This window comes from Ranitomeya imitator, chromosome 3 (genome assembly GCF_032444005.1).
Source record: "Ranitomeya imitator isolate aRanImi1 chromosome 3, aRanImi1.pri, whole genome shotgun sequence".
Lineage (NCBI taxonomy): Eukaryota > Metazoa > Chordata > Amphibia > Anura > Dendrobatidae > Ranitomeya > Ranitomeya imitator.
Window position 1 is genome coordinate 419801242 of NC_091284.1, and position 23221 is coordinate 419824462.

At 47.4% G+C, this 23221-nt stretch overlaps 1 protein-coding gene across 1 annotated transcript in view; it reads left to right on the forward strand.

Annotated features, from left to right (window-relative positions):
* INTS2 (integrator complex subunit 2) overlaps positions 1 to 23221 on the forward strand; it is a 146811-nt gene that overhangs the window by 62351 nt on the left and 61239 nt on the right. The window lies entirely within an intron of this gene.

Below are 23221 nucleotides of genomic sequence, written 5' to 3' on the forward strand. Positions count from 1 at the left end.
CGGGGGAATAAAGGCACCAAAAAGGCACTAATGTAAAGCCCAGCTCTGCCCCTATTTCACACTATTTTTATCTAATCTTTAAAAAACGGGGTGACAGGTTCCCTTTAAACTGTGTGCAGTAGATGCATAGGACAATATGCTTATTTTCATGAAACCTTTCTGTAGACTTAAGGTACCGTCGCACTGGACGATATCGCTAGCGATCCGTGACGTTGCAGCGTCCTGGCTAGCGATATCGTCCAGTGTGACAGGCAGCAGCGATCAGGCCCATGCTGTGATATCGCTGGTTGGGGAAGAAAGTCCAGAACTTTGTTTCGTCGCTGGATCTCCCGCAGACATCGCTGAATCGTCACCGCTCTGCTTTCCGGCTGCCCGGCGCTCACAGCCAGAGCAGAGAAGCCCAGCGCCGGGGACAGACAGCGGTAGGTAAGTATGTAGTGGTTGTCTTTTTTACTTTAACGATGGTAACCAGGGTAAACATCGGGTTACTAAGCGCGGCCCTGCGCTTAGTAACCCGATGTTTACCCTGGTTACCGGCATCGTTGGTCGCTGGAGAGCGGTCTGTGTGACAGCTCTCCAGTGACCAAACAGCGACGCTGCAGCGATCCGGATCGTTGTCGGTATCGCTGCAGCGTCGCTAAGTGTGACGGTACCTTAATCCCCGTAAATATGTCCGAGAGATATAATCGTCGGAGCAGTGCCTTGCCCTCTTGTATAGCCTAGGGCTGTGATATTTCTTGGCTGTCTTCTACTTTACTGAAACAGTGCAGCCTATGAAGGAAAAGGTCTAGAGGCCAGAATGTAAGATTTTACATGTGGTGGGAAATGAAGGGAAGTTCTAGCAGTATTTACTTCATCATCATAATAATAATCTTTATATAGCGCTAACATATTCCGCAGCGCTTTACAGTTTAACAGTTTCAAGCACAACAGTCATAAGTAACAACGTTAACAATACAATAATTAAAGCAAAATAAGACGACCCTGCTCGTGAGAGCTTACAATCTGCAATGAGGTGTGGGAGATATAAAGTACAGGTTTGTATTTACAATGATGGTCCAGCCATCTTCAGGGGATGGGGGATGGATGGAAGTAGTGAATAGGCTACACACACACAAACATAAAATGACTTTGATTAGGGAACGTGATCGGCCACTCTGAACAAATGTGTTTTGAGGGAGCACCTAAAACTATGCAAGTTGTGGATGTCGTAATATCTTGGGGTATAGTATTCCAGAGTATTGGCGCAGCATGGGAGAAGTCTTGGAGTAGGAGGTACGGATTAGTGCAGAGGTTAGTTGAAAGTCGTTTGCAGAGCACAGCAGTCGGTTAGGCCGATTGACAGAAATGAGGGAGGAGATGTAAGGTGGTGCCGCACTGTGGAGAGCTTTGTGGGTGAGAACAGGTACTTTGAATTGGATTCTATAATGAATGGGCAGCCAATGTAACGATTGGCGGAGAGCGGACACGTCTGAATACCGATTAGATAGATGGACAACTCTGGCTGCTGCCATAAGGATAGACTAGAAGGGGGGAAAGTCGAATAACGGGGAGGCCAATTAATAGAGCGTTGCAGTAGTTCAGGCGGGAGTGGATCAAGGCGACAGTGAAGATTTTTGTTTCCATGGTGAGAAAAGGGCGGATTCTAGAGATGTTCTTTAGGTGTAAGCGCCAAGATCGGGCAAGAGATTGTATATGGGATGTGAAGGAGAGATCGGAGTCAAACATAACACCCAGACAGCGTGCCTGCTGCCGGGGTGTTATTATGGTGCCACCCATGGAGAGGGAAGTGTCAGATTTAGGGAGGTTAATAGATGGCGGGAGCAGAAGAAGTTCAGTTTTGGAGAGGTTGAGTTTCAGATAGAGAGCGGACATGATGTTGGGGGCTGCGGACAGACAGTTAGTGGCGTTCTGTAGTACAGCGGGGGTAAGGTCAGGGGATGACGTGTATAGTTGTGTGTCATCAGCGTAAAGATGGTACTGCCTAGAGAGTAGGAGTCGGTGGTCAACAGTGTCGAAAGCTGCAGAAAGGTCGAGAAGAATGAGCAGCGAGTGGTCACCATTACATTTTGCTATCAGGTCATTGGTCACTTTGATGAGGGCAGTTTCTTTTGAATGTAGGGGTCGGAAGCCGGACTGTGAAGAGTCTAGGAGGGAGTGAGTGGAGAGGTAACGGGTAAGGCGGGAGTAGATTAGGTGCTCCAAGAGTTTAGAGATGAAGAAAAGATTGGAGACTGGTCTGTAGTTATTTGTGCAGGACGGGTTGAGAGCAGGTGTCTTTAATAATGGAGTAATGATAGTGTTTGAAGGAGGATGGGAAAATGCCTGATGAGAGGGAGAGATTAAAGATTGTAGTTAGGTGAGTTGGGATGACTGGAGGAGATGAGAGGGAATGGGGTCAGTAGGTCATGTATTCGGACGAGAAGAAGAGAGGAGCCTGGAGACTTCTTCTTCTGTGATGGGATCAAATGTGGAGAATGATCCAGGGGAAATGCAGGGAGGGATGGGAGTCACAGCACTTGGTGGTTGGAAGTGGATTTCCTGACGGATGTTATTTATTTTCTCTATAAAGTGGGAGGCCAGGTCATCAGCACAAATGTCTGTGATAGGGGCTTGTGCTTTTGTCCTGGAGAGGGAATGAAAGGTGTCAAAAAGTTTCTTGGGGTTGTTGGATAGTGAGGAGATTAGGGTGGTGTAGTAGGTCTGTTTGGCGAGGTGAAGGGCAGAGTTATAGGTTTTTAACATAAATTTGAAGTGGATGAAATCTTCTGGTGTGTGTTTTCCTCCATAAGCGTTCAGCACTCCCAGAGCATCGCTGGAGAAATCCAGTTTGCGATGTGAGCCAGGGCTGTTTCACTCTGTGTTTGGAGGTTCTGAGATGAGGGGCGCTACTTGGTCCAGGGTGCTTCTGAGAATGTCATTGTAGACATATACAGGCAGATCAGGAAGGGAAAAAGAGGAGATTGGGGACAGTGATGAGTGTAGGGAGTCTGAAAGTGTATGAGGGTTAATGGCTTGTAGATTTCTGAATGTATGGTAGGTAGGAGTGTACTGGGGTGGGCGAGGATTTGTGAGTGTGAAGGAGAGAATGTTGTGGTCAGAGAGGGTAAGCAGTGAGTTATTTAGATAGGAGATTGTACAGCGCCGGACAAAGACCAGGTCAAGGGTTTTACCGTCCTTGTGTGTCTCAGAGGTTGAGAGCTGTAGAGAGGCCGAGAGAAGTGGTTAGTAATAGAAGCTGGGACGCAGATGTGGAAGTGGGGCTGTTAATGGGGATGTTGAAGTCTCCTGGGATAAGGGTTGGGAGTTCTGAGGACATAAAATGCAGCAACCAGGCTGAGAAATGGTCCATGAAGTGGGCAGGTAAGCCTGGGGGCAGATGCTACTCTGAGGGAGAGGGGGCGAAAGAGCCTGATAGTGTGAACCTCAAAAGAAGGAAATGAGTGATGGAACTGGGGGATGACCTGGAAAGTGCATTGTGGGGACAGGGGTATGCCGACTCCACCACCAAGTCTGTTTGTGGGTCTTGGGGAATGGGAGAATTGTAAGCCACCATGGGAAATGGCAGCAGGGGAGACAGTGTCAGAGTCCTGGATCCAGGTTTCAGTGAGGGCCAACAGATTCAGAGAGTTGTTCAGAAAGTAGTTGTGCAGGAAAGGAATCTTGTTACATACAGACCGTGGATTCCAGAGGGCTCAACTGAAAGAGGGATATGAGGGAGTGCAAGTAATATTAATAAAGTTAGTATGGTTTTGATATGAGGTAGGGTAGGGGTTGGGGGATGGTGGGCCGTTGTTGGGAGAGATGTCCCCTGAAATCAATAGGAATAGGAGTTTTTTGAATTGTACGAAGTTTTTTTTGTGCAGTGTATTTGTGCATGGGAACTGTAAATGGGAGAGGGAAGTAATAGATTGGCTGATATGTATGAGTCGTCATGGAGAGGGGATGGTGCAGTGAATTTGGATGGCATGGGAACATAGGAGGATAGCAATAAAACACATGGATAAAAGGGAGTGCAGAGTGTGGGTTACCTGACTCCTGCCCTGACTAACTGCCATGGAGTAACTGCCTTTTGCTTGATGCTTAGCTAATGCGATGTTTTGCTGAATGCATGCGACCCCACACATGCGTGCATCCCTTAGAATGTTTCTAAATTTATAGGCCCCCAGTACAGGGACAGGATTGTGGGAGCTGGTTAGTTATAAATTAGCAACAGCTGCTCAACACATCCTGGTGTGGAAAAGATGATCAAAGACGCAGTCCTGATTGCATCTCTACATTATAGCACCTCCTCTTCCCCGGATATACAACAATAAGTACTGAGAACCATGTAACTGATGAATTCTAGCAAAGGAGTTGAATGACATGATTAACAAACATTGAATGGAGTGAACATACATGCAGGGTAGTTCAGTTCAGAGGTTGAATGACATGATTACCGCATGTGGTTATTTTCTCCTTCGCCTCATTGGAAGGACACAGACCGTGGGTGTATGCTGCTGCCACTAGGAGGCTGACACTAAGTGATACAAAGAAAGTGATCTCCTCCCCTGCAGTATACACCCTCCTGCTGACTCACAGCTATCCAGTTCTTGCTTAGTGTCCGTAGGAGGCACGCGGACGGGTCTGCTATTCAGACCCAAAACTCTTTATTATTTTATTTTTACCTTTTACATTTTTGATTTTACTTTCTACAACGAAGGGGCGACTGATCCTTTCAAGGCTCTGATCTCCCCGAACCATCAACAGGTGAGCACGGAGATTGTTGCCTCTCCGTATCCTCTCCTGCGATGTGCCACGCCTGAGCTGATTCTTAGGGTCGACTGGTCCCTTCAAGGGCACCAATCTCCCCGCACCCTGCAACGGACGAGCACATGGAGTGTCGCCTCCACGTACCCTCTTCTTCAGCCAGGCCTAATGCCGGACAACTGGCCCTGTCCACCCATGGGCTGAACTCCGTGGATGTACAGAGGCCCCTCTCTATGGCGTCCGAGCAGCCCCCAGTGTCTAACCACTGTTAAATAGGATGGTACAAGGAGGCGGACGGTTCCTCTCCACCTCCCTAACAAAGGGATGGTGGATTGAGGTTTACCCAGGCTCGGACTGGCCCACCGGGGAATCGGTGGATCCCCCGGTGGGCCCCAGCTTCCGACAGTCTCTCTCCTGAGCATCGCTGCATGCCCGATTTAACCCCTTCCCGACCTTTGACGCATACGCTGCGTCATGAAAGTCGGTGCCATTCCGACCCATGACGCAGCATATGCGTCATGGAAAGATCGCGTCCCTGCAGGCCGGGTGAAAGGGTTAACTCCCATTTCACCCGATCTGCAGGGACAGGGGGAGTGGTAGTTTAGCCCAGGGGGGGTGGCTTCACCCCCTCGTGGCTACGATCGCTCTGATTGGCTGTTGAAAGTGAAACTGCCAATCAGAGCGATTTGTAATATTTCACCTAAAAAACTGGTGAAATATTACAATCCAGCCATGGCCGATGCTGCAATATCATCGGCCATGGCTGGAAACACTTATGTGCACCCACCCCACCCCTCCGATCGCCCCCCCAGCCCCCCGATCTGTGGTCCGCTCCCCTCCGTCCTGTGCTCCGCTCCCCCGTCCTCCTGTCCGCTTCCCCGTGCACCAATCACACCCCCTGTGCTGCAATCAAACCCCCCCGCACTCCGATCCCCCCCCCGCACACAGCGACCCCCCCCCCCCGTGCTCCGATCCACCCCCCCCGCACAGCGATCCCTCACCCCGTGCTCCAATCCTTCCCCGTGCTCCAATCCTCCCTCCCGTGTTCCGATCCACCCCCCCCCATGATCCGATCCACCCCCCCGTGCTCCGACGCCCCCCCCGTGCCCTGATCTCCCCCCCCTTATACTTACCTGGCCGCCCGAGGTCCGTCCGTCTTCTTTCCTGGGCGCCGCCATCTTCCAAAATGGCGGGCGCATGTGCAGTGCGCCCGCCGAATCTGCCGGCCGGCAGATTCGTTCCAGAGTGAATTTTGATCACTGAGATATATCCTATCTCAGTGATCAAAATAAAAAAAATAGTAAATGACCCCCCCCTTTGTCACCCCCATAGATAGGGACAATAAAAAAAATAAAGAATTTTTTTTTTTTCACTAAGGTTGGGGTAAGAACTAGGGTTAGGGGTAGGGTTAGGGGTAGGGTTAGGGGTAGGGTTAGGAGTAGGGGTAGGGTTAGGGCTAGGGGTAGGGGTAGGGTTAGGGCTAGGGTTAGGGTTAGGGGTAGGGTTAGGGCTAGGGTTAGGGTTTCGGTATGTGCACACGTATTCTGGTCCTATGCGGATTTTTCCGCAGCGGATTTGAAAAATCCACAGTGCTAAACCGCTGCCGATTTATCGTGGATTTACCGCGGTTTTTCTGCGCATTTCACTGCGGTTTTACAACTGCGATTTTCTATTGGAGCAGTTCTAAAACCGCTGCGGAATCCGCAGAAAGAAGTGACATGCTGCGGAATGTAAACCGCTGCGTTTCCGTGCAGTTTTTCCGCAGCATGTGTACAGCGATTTTTGGTTCCCATAGGTTCACATTGAACTGTACACTCATGGGAAACTGCTGCGGATCCGCAGCGTTTTCCGCAGCGTGTGCACATACCTTTAGAATTAGGCTATGTGCACACGGTGCGGATTGGCCGCTGCGGATCCGCAGCAGTGTTCCATCGGGTTTACAGTACCATGTAAACATATGAAAAACCAAATCCGCTGTGCCCATGGTGCGGAAAATACCGCGCGGGAACGCTGCGTTGTATTTTCCGCAGCATGCCAATTCTTTGTGCGGATTCCGCAGCGTTTTACACCTGTTCCTCAATAGGAATCCACAGGTGAAATCCGCACAAAAAACACTGGAAATCCACGGTAAATCCACAGGTAAAACGCAGTGCCTTTTACCCGCGGATTTTTCAAAAATGATGCTGAAAAATCTCATACGAATCCGCAACGTTGGCACATAGCCTTAGAGTTGGGTTGGAATTAGGGTTGTGGTTAGGGTTAGGGGTGTGTTGGGGTTAGGGTTGTGGTTAGGGGTGTGTTGGGGTTAGGGTTGTGATTAGGGTTACGGCTACAGTTGGGATAAGGGTTAGGGGTGTGTTGGAGGTAGAATTGAGGGGTTTCCACTGTTTAGGCACTTCAGGGGGTCTCCAAACGCAACATGGCGCCACCATTGATTCCAGCCAATCTTGTATTCAAAAATTCAAATGGTGCTCCCTCACTTCCGAACCCCGACGTGTGCCCAAACAGTGGTTTACCCCCACATATGGGGTACCAGCATACTCAGGACAAACTGCGCAACAATTACTGGGGTCCAATTTCTTCTGTTACCCTTGAGAAAATAAAAAATTGCTTGCTAAAACATCATTTTTGAGGAAAGAAAAATGATTTTTTATTTTCACGGCTCTGCGTTGTAAACGTCTGTGAAGCACTTGGGGGTTCAAAGTGCTCACCACATATCTAGATAAGTTCCTTGGGGGGTCTAGTTTCCAAAATGGGGTCACTTGTGGGGGGTTTCTACTGTTTAGGCACACCAGGGGCTCTGCAAACGCAACGTGACGCCCGCAGATCATTCCATCAAAGTCTGCATTTCAAAAGTCACTACTTCCCTTCTGAGCCCCCACGTGTGCCCAAACAGTGGTTTACCCCCACACATGGGGCATCAGCGTACTCAGGAGAAACTGGACAACAACTTTTGTGGTCCAATTTCTCCTGTAACCCTTGGGAAAATAAAAAATTCTGGGCTAAAAAATTATTTTTGAGGAAAGAAAACGTATTTATTATTTTCACGGCTCTGCGTTATAAACTTCTGTAAAGCACTTGGGGGTTGAAAGTGCTCACCACACATCTAGATAAGTTCCTTTGGGGGTCTAGTTTCCAAAATGGGGTCACTTGTGGGGGGTTTCTACTGTTTAGGCACACCAGGGGCTCTGCAAACGCAATGTGACGCCCGCAGACCATTCCATCAAAGTCTGCATTTCAAAAGTCACTACTTCCCTTCTGAGCCCCCACGTGTGCCCAAACAGTGGTTTACCCCCACACATGGGGTATCAGCGTACTCAGGAGAAACTGGACAACAACTTTTGTGGTCCAATTTCTCCTGTAACCCTTGGGAAAATAAAAAATTCTGGGCTAAAAAATTATTTTTGAGGAAAGAAAACGTATTTATTATTTTCACGGCTCTGCGTTATAAACTTCTGTAAAGCACTTGGGGGTTGAAAGTGCTCACCACACATCTAGATAAGTTCCTTTGGGGGTCTAGTTTCCAAAATGGGGTCACTTGTGGGGGGTTTCTACTGTTTAGGCACACCAGGGGCTCTGCAAACGCAATGTGACGCCCGCAGACCATTCCATCAAAGTCTGCATTTCAAAAGTCACTACTTCCCTTCTGAGCCCCCACGTGTGCCCAAACAGTGGTTTACCCCCACACATGGGGTATCAGCGTACTCAGGAGAAACTGGACAACAACTTTTGTGGTCCAATTTCTCCTGTAACCCTTGGGAAAATAAAAAATTCTGGGCTAAAAAATTATTTTTGAGGAAAGAAAACGTATTTATTATTTTCACTGCTCTGTGTTATGAACTTCTGTGAAGCACTTGGGGGTTCAAAGTGCTCACCTCACATCTAGATAAGTTCCTTTCGGGGTCTAGTTTCCAAAATGGGGTCACTTGTGGGGGGTTTCTACTGTTTAGCCACATCAGGGGCTCTGCAAACGCAACGTGACGCCCGCAGAGCATTCCATCAAAGTCTGCATTTCAAAACGTCACTACTTCACTTCCGAGCCCCAGCATGTGCCTAAACAGTGGTTTACCCCCACATATGGGGTATCAGCGTACTCAGGAGAAACTGGACAACAACTTTTGGGGTCAAATTTCTCCTGTTACCCTTGGGAAAATAAAAAATTGCGGGCTAAAATTCATTTTTGAGAAAATAATTTTTTTTTTTTATTTTCATGGCTCTGCGTTATAAACTTCTGTGAAGCACTTGAGGGTTCAAAGTGCTCACTACACATCTAGATTAGTTCCTTTGGGGGTCTAGTTTCCAAAATGGGGTAATTTGTGGGGGATCTCCAATGTTTAGGCACACAGGGGCTCTCCAAACGCGACATGGTGTCCGCTAATGATTGGAGATAATTTTCCATTTAAAAAGCCAAATGGCGTGCCTTCCCTTCTGAGCCCTGCCGTGCGCCCAAACAGTGGTTTACCCCCACATATGGGGTATCTGCATACTCAGGACAAACTGGACAACAACATTTGTGGTCCAATTTCTCCTATTACCATTGGCAAAATAGGAAATTCCAGGCTAAAAAATCATTTTTGAGAAAAGAAAAATTATTTTTTATTTTCATGGCTCTGCATTATAAACTTCTGTGAAGCACCTGGGGGTTTAAAGTGCTCAGTATGCATCTAGATAAGTTCCTTGGGGGGTCTAGTTTCCAAAATGGGGTCACTTGTGGGGGAGCTCCATTGCATAGGCACACAGGGGCTCTCCAAATGCGACATGGTGTCCGCTAACAATTGGAGCTAATTTTCCATTCAAAAAGTTAAAAGGCGCGCCTTCCCTTCCGAGCCCTGCCGTGTGCCCAAACAGTGGTTTACCCCCACATATGAGGTATCGGCGTACTCGGGAGAAATTGCTCAACAAATTTTAGGATCCATTTTATCCTATTGCCCATGTGAAAATGAAAAAATTGAGGCGAAAATAAATTTTTTGTGAAAAAAAAGTACTTTTTCATTTTTACGGATCAATTTGTGAAGCACCTGAGGGTTTAAAGTGCTCACTAGGCATCTAGATAAGTTCCTTGGGGGGTCCAGTTTCCAAAATGGGGTCACTTGTGGGGGAGCTCCAATGTTTAAGCACACAGGGTCTCTCCAAACGCGACATGGTGTCCGCTATCGATGGAGATAATTTTTCATTCAAAAAGTCAAATGGCGCTCCTTCCCTTCCGAGCCTTACCATGTGCCCAAACAGTGGTTTACCCCCACATGTGAAGTATCGGTGTACTCGGAGAAATTGCCAAACAAATTTTAGGATCCATTTTATCCTGTTGTCCATGTGAAAATGAAAAAATTGAGGCTAAAAGAATTTTTTTGTGAAAAAAAAGTACTTTTTCATTTTTACGGATCAATTTGTGAAGCACCTGGGGGTTTAAAGGGCTCACTATGCATCTAGATAAGTTCCTTGGGGCGTCTAGTTTCCAAAATGGGGTCACTTGTGGGGGAGCTCCAATTTTTAGGCACACGGGGGCTCTCCAAATGTGACATGGTGTCCGCTAAAGAGTGCAGCCAATTTTTCATTCAAAAAGTCAAATGGCGCTCCTTCCCTTCCAAGCCCTGCCGTGCGCCCAAACAGTGGTTTACCCCCACATATGAGGTATCAGCGTACTCAGGACAAATTGGACAACAACGTACGTGGTTCAGTTTCTCCTTTTACCATTGGGAAAATAAAAAAATTGTTGCTGAAAAATCATTTTTGTGACTAAAAAGTTAAATGTTCATTTTTTCCTTCCATGTTGCTTCTGCTGCTGTGAAGCACCTGAAGGGTTAATAAACTTCTTGAATGTGGTTTTGTGCACCTTGAGGGGTGCAGTTTTTAGAATGGTGTCACTTTTGGGTATTTTCAGCCATATAGACCCCTCAAACTGACTTCAAATGTGAGGTGGTCCCTAAAAAAAATGGTTTTGTAAATTTCGTTGTAAAAATGAGAAATCGCTGGTCAAATTTTAACCCTTATAACTTCCTAGCAAAAAAAAATTTTGTTTCCAAAATTGTGCTGATGTAAAGTAGACGTGTGGGAAATGTTATTTATTAACTATTTTGTGTCACATAACTCTCTGGTTTAACAGAATAAAAATTCAAAATGTGAAAATTGCGAAATTTTCAAAATTTTCGCCAAATTTCCGTTTTTATCACAAATAAACACAGAATTTATTGACCTAAATTTACCACTAACATGAAGCCCAATATGTCACGAAAAAACAATCTCAGAACCGCTAGGATCCATTGAAGCGTTCCTGAGTTATTACCTCATGAAGGGACACTGGTCAGAATTGCAAAAAACGGCAAGGTCTTTAAGGTCAAAATAGGCTGGGTCATGAAGGGGTTAAGCTCCGCCTCTCCCCGCCCATGAGAAGAGGAGAGAAAAGCCGTGCTCCTGCATATACCTGGTATAATGGTGGGGATCATTGCCTCAGACTGCAGCATTAGAGAGCAGTGTGCGGTTGGGGCTGGGTCTCTTCCCTCCCCGGAGTCTCTGGCTTGGATGGGATGAGGGAGGCTCAGCACAGCCATTTACCTGACCTGCACTCAGACGCTGCTCCTGGAGCCTGACAGCAGTAAGCCCCATCCACCAGCATGGACTGGGTCAGGCTGCTGTAAGATGCGGCCAGGAGAGCTGTGCAGCCGCTGAAGCTAGCAGTGATGAAAGTGCTAATGGAAGTGAAGAGGTGTCTGCGGCTCCTGCTCTTCTCCAAGCCAAGCTCTGAGCTTTGTCGTCGGCACGGTCAGGAGGGGGAGGGGAGGCCCCAGAGGAACACAGTGAGTGCTGACGTGAAGTGAGTACTGGAGCTTCCTGTTTATGTCTATCCTATCCTGACTCTCTCCTGGCGTCCACACCAACAAAAGCTGTTTTTTTTTCTGTTTGCCCCTCACAGCTGCACTCTTTCTACCCCCTCTGCCTTCTAGTAGTTGTTGATATTGCTTTACCTTCCCCCCACTGCTCAGCTGTGATGGTGACAAGAGTGTCCCCATCTTCTTCATGGCACTTGCTGCCCGAAATCCTGTTATTTCTGTGTGTGCATAAGGTGTGTACACAAATCATAATATGTACACTATCTAGAGATGTACAGTATGTATGTCTGCGATGCATTTATGTCAATAAGTGACTATGTATACATGTGACATTTTTAGTTTATAGTCAGACATTAAAAAGCACCGCAACAAAACACATGTACTAAAGATACCTGGCATTTTTATATGCAGAATGAACAATGAATATATTTGTAATGTCATTTATCACAGAAATATAACAGTAAAAAAAAGCCATCTCTCCAGTGTGCATTGGGTGCTCTATAACAGTGATCAAAAGGAAAGAATAGAAAAAATGTCCTATTGTTGCCGGGTACCGGCTGGCAGATCTTGGGGGGTGATAACAGCCATCACATAATCAGACAGGAGAAAATCCAGCCCCGATCATGTTCTCCGGGGTCTCGGGTACCCCTGGTAGCCGAGACCCTGGAGATTTTCTGACTCTGGGGGCGCTACAGCCTTATCCCTGATTGCCATTTTAAAACGGCGATGAGGAAATAAGTACACTTAGCTTAATGAGTATCGGCGGTTGCTAAAGGTTTAGCTAAGGCTATGATCATGCAATCAGTATTTGGTCAGTATTCTACCTCAGTATTTGTAAGCCAAAATCAGGAGAGGAACAATCAAAGGGAAAGTAAAAGGTCGGGGTCATATTTGCGAGTGCAATGTGAGAGACTCGCACGAGTCTCTCACCTCAATACCCGACACTGCCGCCGGCATTCGGGACCGGAGTGTGCGGCTGCATAGAAATACAGTGCCAGGAATTGAGGCGAGAGACTCGTGCGAGTCTCTTGCATTGCACTCAGAAGTGTGACCCCAGCCTAAGTTCACACTGGGCGTTTTTGCTGTGTTTTAATGCGTTTTTTTATACTAATTTTCAGCTGCGTTTTACAGTACCAGCAAAGCCTATGAAATTTCAGAGATCTCATGCACATACATTGGTTTATTTTTTAACAGTATTTTGTGCTTTGCATGGTTTTTTGGATGTAGAGCATGTCACTTTTTTCAGCGTTTTTTTTAGTGTTTTTCACACATTGAATTGAATAGAAAAAAGGCATGAAAAAAACGCACCGAAAATGCAGTGGAACCTGCCAAGCACTCAGGTTTTGCTGCAGAAACTGATGTAAAATACTGATAGGCTGTGTGCACACCTTGCGAATTTCCTGCTGATCCGCAACATTTTTTCCATGCAGAAACGCTGCAGAACCACAAGTGATTTACAATACAATGTAAATCAATGGGAAAATAAAAGTGCTCTGCTAATGGTGCGGAAAAATCCGCACGGAATCCACAGTGGATTAAAAAAAGGACCATGTCAATTCTTTGTGCGTTTCTGTACCCATTCCATTATAGAAAAGTGCAGGGCTAAAAACACATAAAATCTGCAAGAAAAACGAGCAGATTTTGACCAGCGTTTTCTGCCAAGAGATGCAGAATCCGCACAGAAAATTCCAGAGGCAAATCTGCAACGTGTGCACATACCCATAGTGTGACCATAGCCTTAAAGAAATGGATCTATCAAAAATAGACAAAAATGGCGATGGAAAGAACCAATTAAATACGGTAATCAGGTCTTTGTTGTTTCCGTTAGTGTCCATTTTTTTAGCAGAAAAAAATTTGCAGCATGTTGTACCTGTACTAGTGAATATGATGAAACTTACTACTGAGCCTCCTAACACATACTACAACACAAAGGTGAACCTAGCCTGCATATTGAAATTTAGAGTGGGCCCCTGGAGTCAGTTCCACTGGTGGGCCCTAGCCACCCCAGTCCGATACTGGGTTTACCCCTCTATCCGTGCACTGTCCACGCTGCAATACCTGACCTGCAGCAGAACAGTAGTGCGCGCTCTTCCCTTGGCGCTGAAACCCAGTCATCCGCGGCGGCTCCATGCCGGGACGCGCACTGATGTTGAGTTAGCGATGGGCCCCTGCAGTGGGATATTCACATGCTGACAGGCAGCCTCAGCCATGGCTTCCCTGTGGCCCACCTCCCTGAGGTAACGCTCCGGCCAGCTGCAAAAATTTAGCCACCTGGCTTCGGCCGATGTGTAGGCCTCATCCCAGAAGCCGTGCCCGCACTATGGCGCGCTAAGGTGGCTCCGCCCACCTTTTCTGGTGATTCTTCCCTGGCACGGGAGCGATCGCTTCTCTCTGCAACTCCCCTCTATTCTACCCCTGGTATTGCCCTCGCCGGCTGCAGAAATTTAGGCCCCGACTTGGGCCTATTCATGGAAGTCACGAGGCTTCGCCCACATCGCGTCTGTGGCTCCGCCCTCCCGAATTGGCGCCTATCGCTTTCTGCGAGACTATGCCACCTCTGCAACTCCCGGTGGCCATCTTGGTCAACCCAGCAGGCACACACACAGGGACTATGGTTTTGCATTAAAGGGGCACAACGACTCTGCAATCGCGTAAGGAAGTATTGCTTTCTTCCCCTGCATCTTCCCCCTGTGCTTAAAGGCACATGACCAGTATCTCCTGCCTGGTCTTAAAAGTACACGAACAGTATTCCCTAGTCTTAAAGGCACGTGACCCGTATTCCCTGGTCTTAAAGGCACATGACCCGTATTCCTGGTCTTAAAGGCACAGGACCTGCGTGGAGTGGAGCTATCTGTGGTCAGTGCTGGAACGAATGGGGTTTGGACCTAAATTTATTTCCTGGGTGCGGCTGTTGTACTCTTCTCCAGTGGCCAAAATTAGAGTGAATGACGCTCTCTCCGAGACCTTTTCTTTGTCTAGGGGTTCTAGACAGGGCTGCCCTTTGTCCCCGCTGCTCTTTGCCTTGGCGGTGGAACCCCTTGCTGCGAAGATCAGAGGGTCCCGGGAGGTGAGGGGTTTTATGTACGGGGATGCAGAAGAAAAAGTAGCGTTATACGCTGATGATATTCTGCTGTTCTTGGAAGATTCTGAAGGGATGCTGGTTAGGGCAAAAGCCGTTATTGAGGAATTCGGGAGCTATTCGGGCCTAAGGATCAATTGGGACAAATCTAATATGATGTTGATAGATGGGGATTATGGCGTTGGTGGAGGGGGGGACTCTTTCACAAGGTTGAGGTTAGTTGATAAATTTAAATACCTGGGGATCCAGATCGCTCTCCCTTTGACTAGTTTTGAGGAGCTGAATTTGGCACCACTTCTGCGTAAAACACGTACTAAAGTTCAGGCGTGGAAAAAGTTACATTTATCGGTAATCGGCAGGATAAACCTTTTAAAGATGATTGTGATGCCGCAGCTTCTTTATGTGCTGCACAACTCCCCTATATGGATTTCGCAGAATAGATTTCGGAGGATTAGATCCTTGTTTGGCGAGCTGATTTGGGGTGGAAAGAGCCCCAGATTTAAACAGGAAACTCTACAAAGGCCAAAGACGGAGGGAGGGGTGGCACTGCCTAATCCGTGGTTGTATTTTTTGGCTTCACAGTGTCAGCATTTCAAGGGATGGGGTGATGTGTCGGGTGGGGCGCGGGCACCTTGTAGCCTGAGATCATTGATTGGGACGAAGGTATTGAGTGAGGGCCTGGAGGGGGGCATTTCCGTGAGAAAGGTTCTAAATTTTGTACTATTAGGCTTATTCACAAGGTTTGGGACAAAGTTAAAGGAATTAGGGGAGTGGGGGTACTTACCAGATTCTCACCCATTTGGAATAACTGTTTCCTACAAGAGTTAAGACAGATGGAGGGATTTCATATTTGAAAGGAGGCAGGCATCTCTCGGATGGGCCAGATTTTACATCAGGGCAGAATTAGGAACTTTGAGGCATTGCAGGAGGAATTTTTACTCCCAGACTCTGAGATGTATCAGTATCGCCGCCTTTCTCACGCGTACCGGGCACAGTGTAGGAGAGGGCCTGTGGAGATCCAGGTGGATCTTATGCTGGATTTTATCCTTGTAGGGGGAGGCACGAAGGGGGTGATCTCGGGAATATATGAATTCCTTCTATTCTCTTTTTTGGAGGAGCACCCTATTAGAGCCAGGGCGAAATGGGAGGCTGACCTGGGGGCGATTGATAATGACCACTGGGAATCAATACTAGATTATGTGCCCAGGATATCAATGAGCGAGCCTGGGAGGCTGTCACAATTATTTGTTATTCATAGGGCTTATAGAACCCCGGACATGTTATTCAAAGCCGGATTGAGACCTAATTCAGAGTGCCCTAGATGCTCGCAGTCTGAGGCGGGTATCCTTCATATGTTGTGGCAGTGCCCCAGGTTGTCCTCCTTCTGGGTGGTGGTGCTGAATAAAGTGGGACTGGCATACAGTTGCACTGTGCCGCGGGATCCTTTGGTATGTGTTTTGGGCTACGTGGAGGAGATTATAACTGATAAGTTGTACAAAATGGTTATTGCTAGACTGTTATTTATTGCGCGAAAGTTGATCGCCAAGTTCTGGATTAGGGAAGAGCCACCAACAAGAAGAGACTATATGAAGCAAGTGGATCATATTATTACTTTGGAGAGGAGTATCTACTCTAAGAGAAACAAGATGGACCTCTTTGACAGGTTGTGGAATCCGTGGCTTGAATCAATGTGATTTAAATGACTTTGTTTCTGTTTTTTGGGCCTTTTGCCCCCTTGGGAGTATTATTGACAAGTCATCTTCCTTTTCTTGTACTTTTATGTATGATGTAGTAGGGTGGGGCGGCTCTTGACAGGTCTCTAGAGGGTGGGGGGAAGGGGGGTGGGAGTTTGGTTTGGGATTAAATAAGTTTCCTAAAAAAGTATTATACATTTGTATATTGCTGATAGCAAGGCATTCCTTTTTATTTTCTATGTACAATCTTTATGGTTTAATAAAAAATATCTGATTAAAAAAAAAAGGCACATGACCATTATTTCCTGATCTTAAAGGCGCGTGACCAGTATTCCCTGGTCTTAAGGGGGACATAACCAGTATTACCTGGTCTTAAAGGCATAGAACCAGTATCCCCAGTCTTAAAGGCTCATGACCAATATTCCCTTGCCTTAAAGGCACATGACCAGTCCGAAGCCGGTCACCCTAAATAAGCTCAGGAGCCCTCCGCCGCCGACCCCAGCTTATCCCAGAGTACCTAGTTCCATGAGTGGGCTTCATCACTGCCGCAACCCATGGATTCTCTGACCAAGAGATTGATTTCCTCCGTGAACCCTCTGTGGCTCGGAGTGTTCGCAGGACCAATATAGATGGTCCCTCTCCTTCATGCGAGCAGTCGGCTAGCAGGGGCTGCAAGTTTTCTAGAAACATACAGGCGTCTAGAAATGTACATGCGCCTCGAAAACGGAAGTTTCATTTCCAGATCCCTCACCAATGATTTGCTGAGAACAAGTCTCTGAATATGGATCGGATATTGCCTTGGTTCTGGACTCACCAGAACTTCAGAAAAGGATGGATTTGCCTATTTATATCATCAACTAATCTCTGTAGATTGACGAGGAGTTCGGTTCTACTCTAGATCACGCAGTGTCCCTCATGAGGAAACTAAACTCCCTCGCAGAGCATTTACCATTCACCCGGACAGGGAGCGTCCAGATAAGCGATCCACTGGACAGAAACCTCTGCAAGCGTGGTATCCTTTTTCAGCCAATATGCAAACACGTGGGGTGTTCCCTCCACGTATACCCACCTAAGACGTGAGATGCCATGCCTGGTCTGATTCTTAAGGGCGACGGGCCCACACCATCAGTAGACGAGCACATGGAGTGTCGCCTCCTTGTATCCTCTTCTACAGCCAGGCGTAACGCCGGAAAACCAGCCCTGTCCACCTGGGGACCTTAACTCTGTGGATGTACAGAGGCACCCTTTTTGGCATACGAACATCCCTCTTTGCATCTCCACTATTTAGCAGATGATGCAAGAAGGCGGACGATCTCTCTAAACTTCCCTGTTAAGAGGATGGTGGATCGAGGGTTCATCATTTTAACTCCGCACCGTCAAAAGAGAGCGGCGATAGTAAGAGACGGCTTTTCCTGACCTTCTGCATGCAGCCGCGCATTCTGCCACTTGGCATATTAACCGGGTAGAATCTTCTGTGGTATACCTACCAGTATCCCTGCCCGATGGGTCATCAATTAAAAATGTAACAGACTGTCAGATGGCAAATATGGTTCATTCCGTCTTGCGGCCTCCGGTTCAGTGCTCTAATCTTCCTTAGCCGCCACATGTGTTGCTAGAGCAATGGTCTCCTGGTCAGAGACCTAAACTATTTTGATTTCCAACAGTAACCTTTTCCCGAAGACTGTACAGCTGGTCAATCAAATTTCTTGAGCGAGGAGACTAGCTGCTTCACGTCTAACGGATGCGTCTACTTGCGTGGCTCTGTCAGCAGCAAATGCCATTACACTCAGAAGGACTTTATCGCTCAGAGAATGGAAGCGTACTCTGCGTTCAAAAGGCCTCTGACATCACTCCCTTACTAGAGTGATCGGTTATTCGGTGAGAAGTTGGGAGCTTTCCCCACGCAGGAACAAAGGATCGAATGTTTCCTATAGACCCAACCAGCAGTGGATCAGTTGTCCAGGACGGTCTAGATCTAAAAAAGGGGACCGAAAAGTAAGACAAACCCTAAACCTCAAACTTCTACTAAGCTTGACAAGGTCCCCCTTCTTCAGGTGGAGTTCCTCCGCTCAGCCATTACTTCAACGGAAAAAGGTGGAGTTTCTGGCATCCACCGACATTCGGGATGCTTACCTTCACATTCCTAAGTTTTCCCCACTTCAAAAATTTTGAAATCACGACCTTGTCCTTGCTACCGCACCCAGAGTGTTCACAAGGGTTATGGCAGCTGTCATGTTCCTCTTTCACCCTAGCGGCACTGTAGGTCGTCCTGCCCTATCTGGTCGACTTTCGAGCCACTCTTCCAGCCCTGCATTGATTCGTCTATATCTCTTGTGATACCCTCTCTCTCCTGGGCTGGCAGCTAATCTTAGACAAGTTTTTCCTCATTGAGACAAGGCCGTGGTCCTTCAACAGGGAGCTCGCGCACTTGTTCACTCATCCCCTCATTCCATTCAATTTGCTAGGAGGGTTCTGAGGAAAATTGGTGACGACAATGGAAGCAGTTTCCTTCGCTCCTCTCATTTTCCGCAGGTCAAACAGGCTTTCAGAGGGTAGTCTCTAATGTCCCTCCTCATCCAGGGGAGATCCTTTCTCCCGGTTCAATGGTTATTAGTGACTTACTAGAGTCTTCTTCTGATCATTGTTCTGGGGATCCGAACGGTACGGCTAGTTCTACAGCAGGTCCACTGCCTTCTGACGGGTCACCCCATCCGATTCAATCGGACAATCCCATGTCTGTGCCATACGTCAGTCATCTAGCAGGTACCCACGGTCAGGCGTCATGGCCGAGGTACCTCACATTCTCTGTTGGGCCACGATCAATCATTTGGTGATCTCAGCACTATACATCTCAGGAGTAGAACTCTGGGCGGCAGACGCAGTCAGGGTCCCGCCTCATGTGAGTGGGAACTTCACCCGGAAGTCTTCCATCAGATCTGTCTTCTCTGTAGCACTCCAGATGTAGGTCGGATGGCATCCAGACTGAACGCCAATGTACTCTAAGTTCATGGTTCGGCCTCAAGATCCAAAAGCCATCGCAGTGCATGCTCTGGTTCTTCCATGGTACCAGTTTCCATAACCCCTCTTTCACTACTTCCGAGATCTTTTCGGAAGCAGGAAGGACCCCAGTGATCCTGGGAGATCCGCACTGACCATGTCAGGTTTTTTCTCGTTTGCAGAACTAGTATTTTTCCGTCTTATTGCAACAAAACTGCAAATATGGACTTCCTCGCAGAGAGTCTTCACATGTGGTTCTTCCCTATTGCATACCTTTAGATCTTTGGGACCTTAATGGTCCTGGGAGTCTTACAGTAGACTCCTTTTGATCTGGACAGACTTTACTATCAGGGAAGGTCGCCCTTTTTTCTCTGCGATCTCCTCATTCTGAGGAGTCTTTGGAGCTAGCCGCTCTGTTCTTTTTTTCCCTTATTACCATCAAGGCAAGGTTGCCCTTAGGCCATCCCCGTCCCTTGTTACCAAGGTGGTATTGTATTCCCACTGTTATGAGGGCATTGTTCTTCCCTCTCTTTCAGCACCAGTCCACAAAACGGAATGGGTTCTCCATATTCTGCACATGGTAAGTGCTCTGAGTAGGTAAGTCTCGAGGACGGTATCCTTCCGAAGTTTGGACGCTTTAATTGGGCTACCTCACGGTAAGAGGACGGCTTCCTGATGGTTACAGGAAGGGTTTAGCCATTTCATCGGCCATGATAGCCTGGTGGATTCGTTACACCATCCAGGAGTCCTTCCGTGTTAGATGTCAGCCTATCTCCCTGTCTATCGAGGTTTCTTGGGTTCTAGGTAAAAGGCGTCGGCAAAGTATGCCTGCAAGCTTGCAGGTCCGTCCAGTTCACATACATTCTTGAAGCACTATAATTCAGACTTCCAGAGATGTGAGTCTCGGCAGGCGGATTCTGCAGGTCGCGGTGGCGCACTTGTAAGTAGCAGTTTCACAAAGCCTGATCTGATGTTGCCACTCAGGGACTGCTTTGGGATGTCCCATGGTCTGTGTCCCCCAATGAGGTGAAAGAGAAATAGGGATTTTTGTGTACTCACCGTAAAATCCTTTTCTCCAAGCCATTCATTGGGGGACACAGCTCCCATCCTGTTATTAGCTTGTGCTTGTTTTATAATTTGACATGCTATACTCTCATATATAATGTGACATGCTATACGCTCATATATTATTGATCTCCTGCTTTTGCCCTGAACTGGTTAGCTGAGAGCCAGCAGGAAGGTGTATACTGCAGAGGAGGAGCTAACTTTCTTTGTATCACTTAAGTGTCAGCCTCCTAGTGGCAGCAGCATACACCACGGTCTGTGTCCCCCAATGAATGGCTCGGAGAAAAGGATTTTACGTTGAGTACACAAAAATCCCTATTTTCCTGTTGACAACCTGGATTTTCTCTCGTCTGTGATGTCCTGGACCAGTGTTGGAGATATATATATATATACATGTATGTATGTATATATGTGTGTGTGTGTATATATATATGTATGTGTGTACATATATATATATATATATACACACACACACACACACACACACACACACACACGTGTGTGTATATATATATGTATATATATGTGTGTGTGTGTGTATATATATATATATGTATATGTATATATATATATATGTGTGTGTATATGTGTATATATATATATATCTATATCTGTTATCTCGCTGTTATCTGCCGCCTACCATCCTGCAACCTTCCCTTTAATGTACCTGCTGAATGTTGGTTAAATACATTTGTTGCATTGTATTACTTACTGCTGTACATCCATGCTGGGGTCACAGGAGATATTATCGTGTTGAAGGTGTTAGAGCATATGTTTCCAGGCAGGCTCAGTGCCTTTGATCATGTAACCTCCCCTGGGGTGTTGGCCAATTACTAATTTATCCCAAATAAGGACCCACATTCCCTCTCACCTGATCCTTTACTCTGCCCTATAAATTTAGTAGCTTCTTAAGGGGTGCACGCGTGTGGGGTCAGGCACGCGCATTTCTGCAGCAAAGCATTGCGCAGCTAAGCATAAAGATGCCGCAGTTATTTCAACGGCAGTTAGTCACGGCAGGAGTCAGGACTCCACACTATGTCGCCGTCTCTTTTGGGTATGTCTGCTGAGTTAGCATTTCTTATTACTTCGATCTAGCTTTTCTATTCACCCATCTTACTCGTTCACTATGTTTACCTATGCCCTTACAGTGTTTGCTCCACTATTCCTCTCTCTCCTTCACTATCACAAACCCAGCACTCACTAACCTAATAAACATCTCCCCTTCCCTCTTACCTCCCCACCTGTCATCCTCTGCTGACCTGCTCCTCAACCTCAAATCTGTCCTAAAAAAACCATAAAACAAGTCGGCCACTCTTTCTCCCACCTGCTCTCCTTTATTCTGCTTCTCCTCACTGCTTTAGACATATCTACCAACCCGGGACCTCCACAGCTCGTACCTCCCACTACTACCCCTTCCTATCGCTCCCTATCTAATATGAACTACCGCAATCTTTCCAACATAAAACCCATACCCCTGACGCCCACCTCCCTGCTCCCTCTCTCTGGAGCACTCTGGAATGCCCGCTCAATCTGCAATAAGCTTTACGTGATTCACAACCTTTTTCTCTCTCGTAATCTTGCCTTCCTTGGCCTCACAGAAACATGGCTAACACCCTCTGACACCGCCTCCCCTTCTGCGCTGTTACCGTGACCTCCACTTCACCCACAACCTCGACCCAGCAACAAACATGGTGGAGGAGTGAGTCTTCTCCTTTCTCCTAACTGCACCTTTAACCCAATCCCCCCTCTACCCTCCCTTATCCTCCCCTCTTTTGAAGTCTATTCTGTCCGCATCTACTCTCCCTCCAACCTCCAAGTGGCCATCATATACCGACCTCCAGGGCCGGCCACTGCCTTTATTGACCAATTCTCCACCTGGCTTCTTCACTTTCTCTCTCCTGACATTCCCACCATCATCATGGGTGACTTCCCCATTGATACTCTTCAGTCAACAGCCTCCAAACTTCTGTCCCTTACCTCATCCTTTGGACTTACTCAGTGGTCCTCCGCAGCCACCCACATAGACGGACATACATTAGACCTGGTATTCACCCGTCTCTGCTCTCTATCTAACTTCACCACCTCCTCTCTCCCTCTATCCGACCACCATTTGCTCACCTTCTCATCCCAAGTCCTCCCCCCCGTCATCCATGTCCAGCAAAATGCGCACCCCCGCAGAAACCTTGCACACCTAGACACCCACACGCTCTCTAACTCTATACTACCACTAGCATCCATATCCTCACTCCACGACACAGACAGTGCCACTGCTTTCTACAATGCCACTCTCGCATCAGCTATTGACATAGTTGCCTCTCTCGTCCATGGCAGAGTGCGGCGTATCAATAGACAACCTTGGCACAATAACACCACTAAAAAGCTCTGGCAAGTGTCCAGGGTTGCGGAGCGGAGTTGGAAGAAAACACACCTTCAAGACGACTTCACTGCATTCAAACAGGCAACACTCGCTTTTAAATCTGCTCTCACCTCTGCTAAACAGGTCTACTTCACAACCCTCGTATCTTCCCTATCCTACAACCCCAAACAGTTATTCAAAACCTTTAACTCCCTCCTCCGCCCCCCACTGCCCCCTCCAACCTCCCTCATCTCTGCTCAGGACTTTGCCACACACTTTAAAAATAAGATCGACCAGACAAGTAAGTCTTCATTGTTCAACCACCACAACCCCTTTGTATACCAGACCAATGCCCAAACCCCATAACCTCCCTATCCAACATCACTGAAGGGGTGCTTAATTGTCTCCTCTCCAAATCGCACCTCTCCACCTGTGCGCTCGACCCCATCCCACC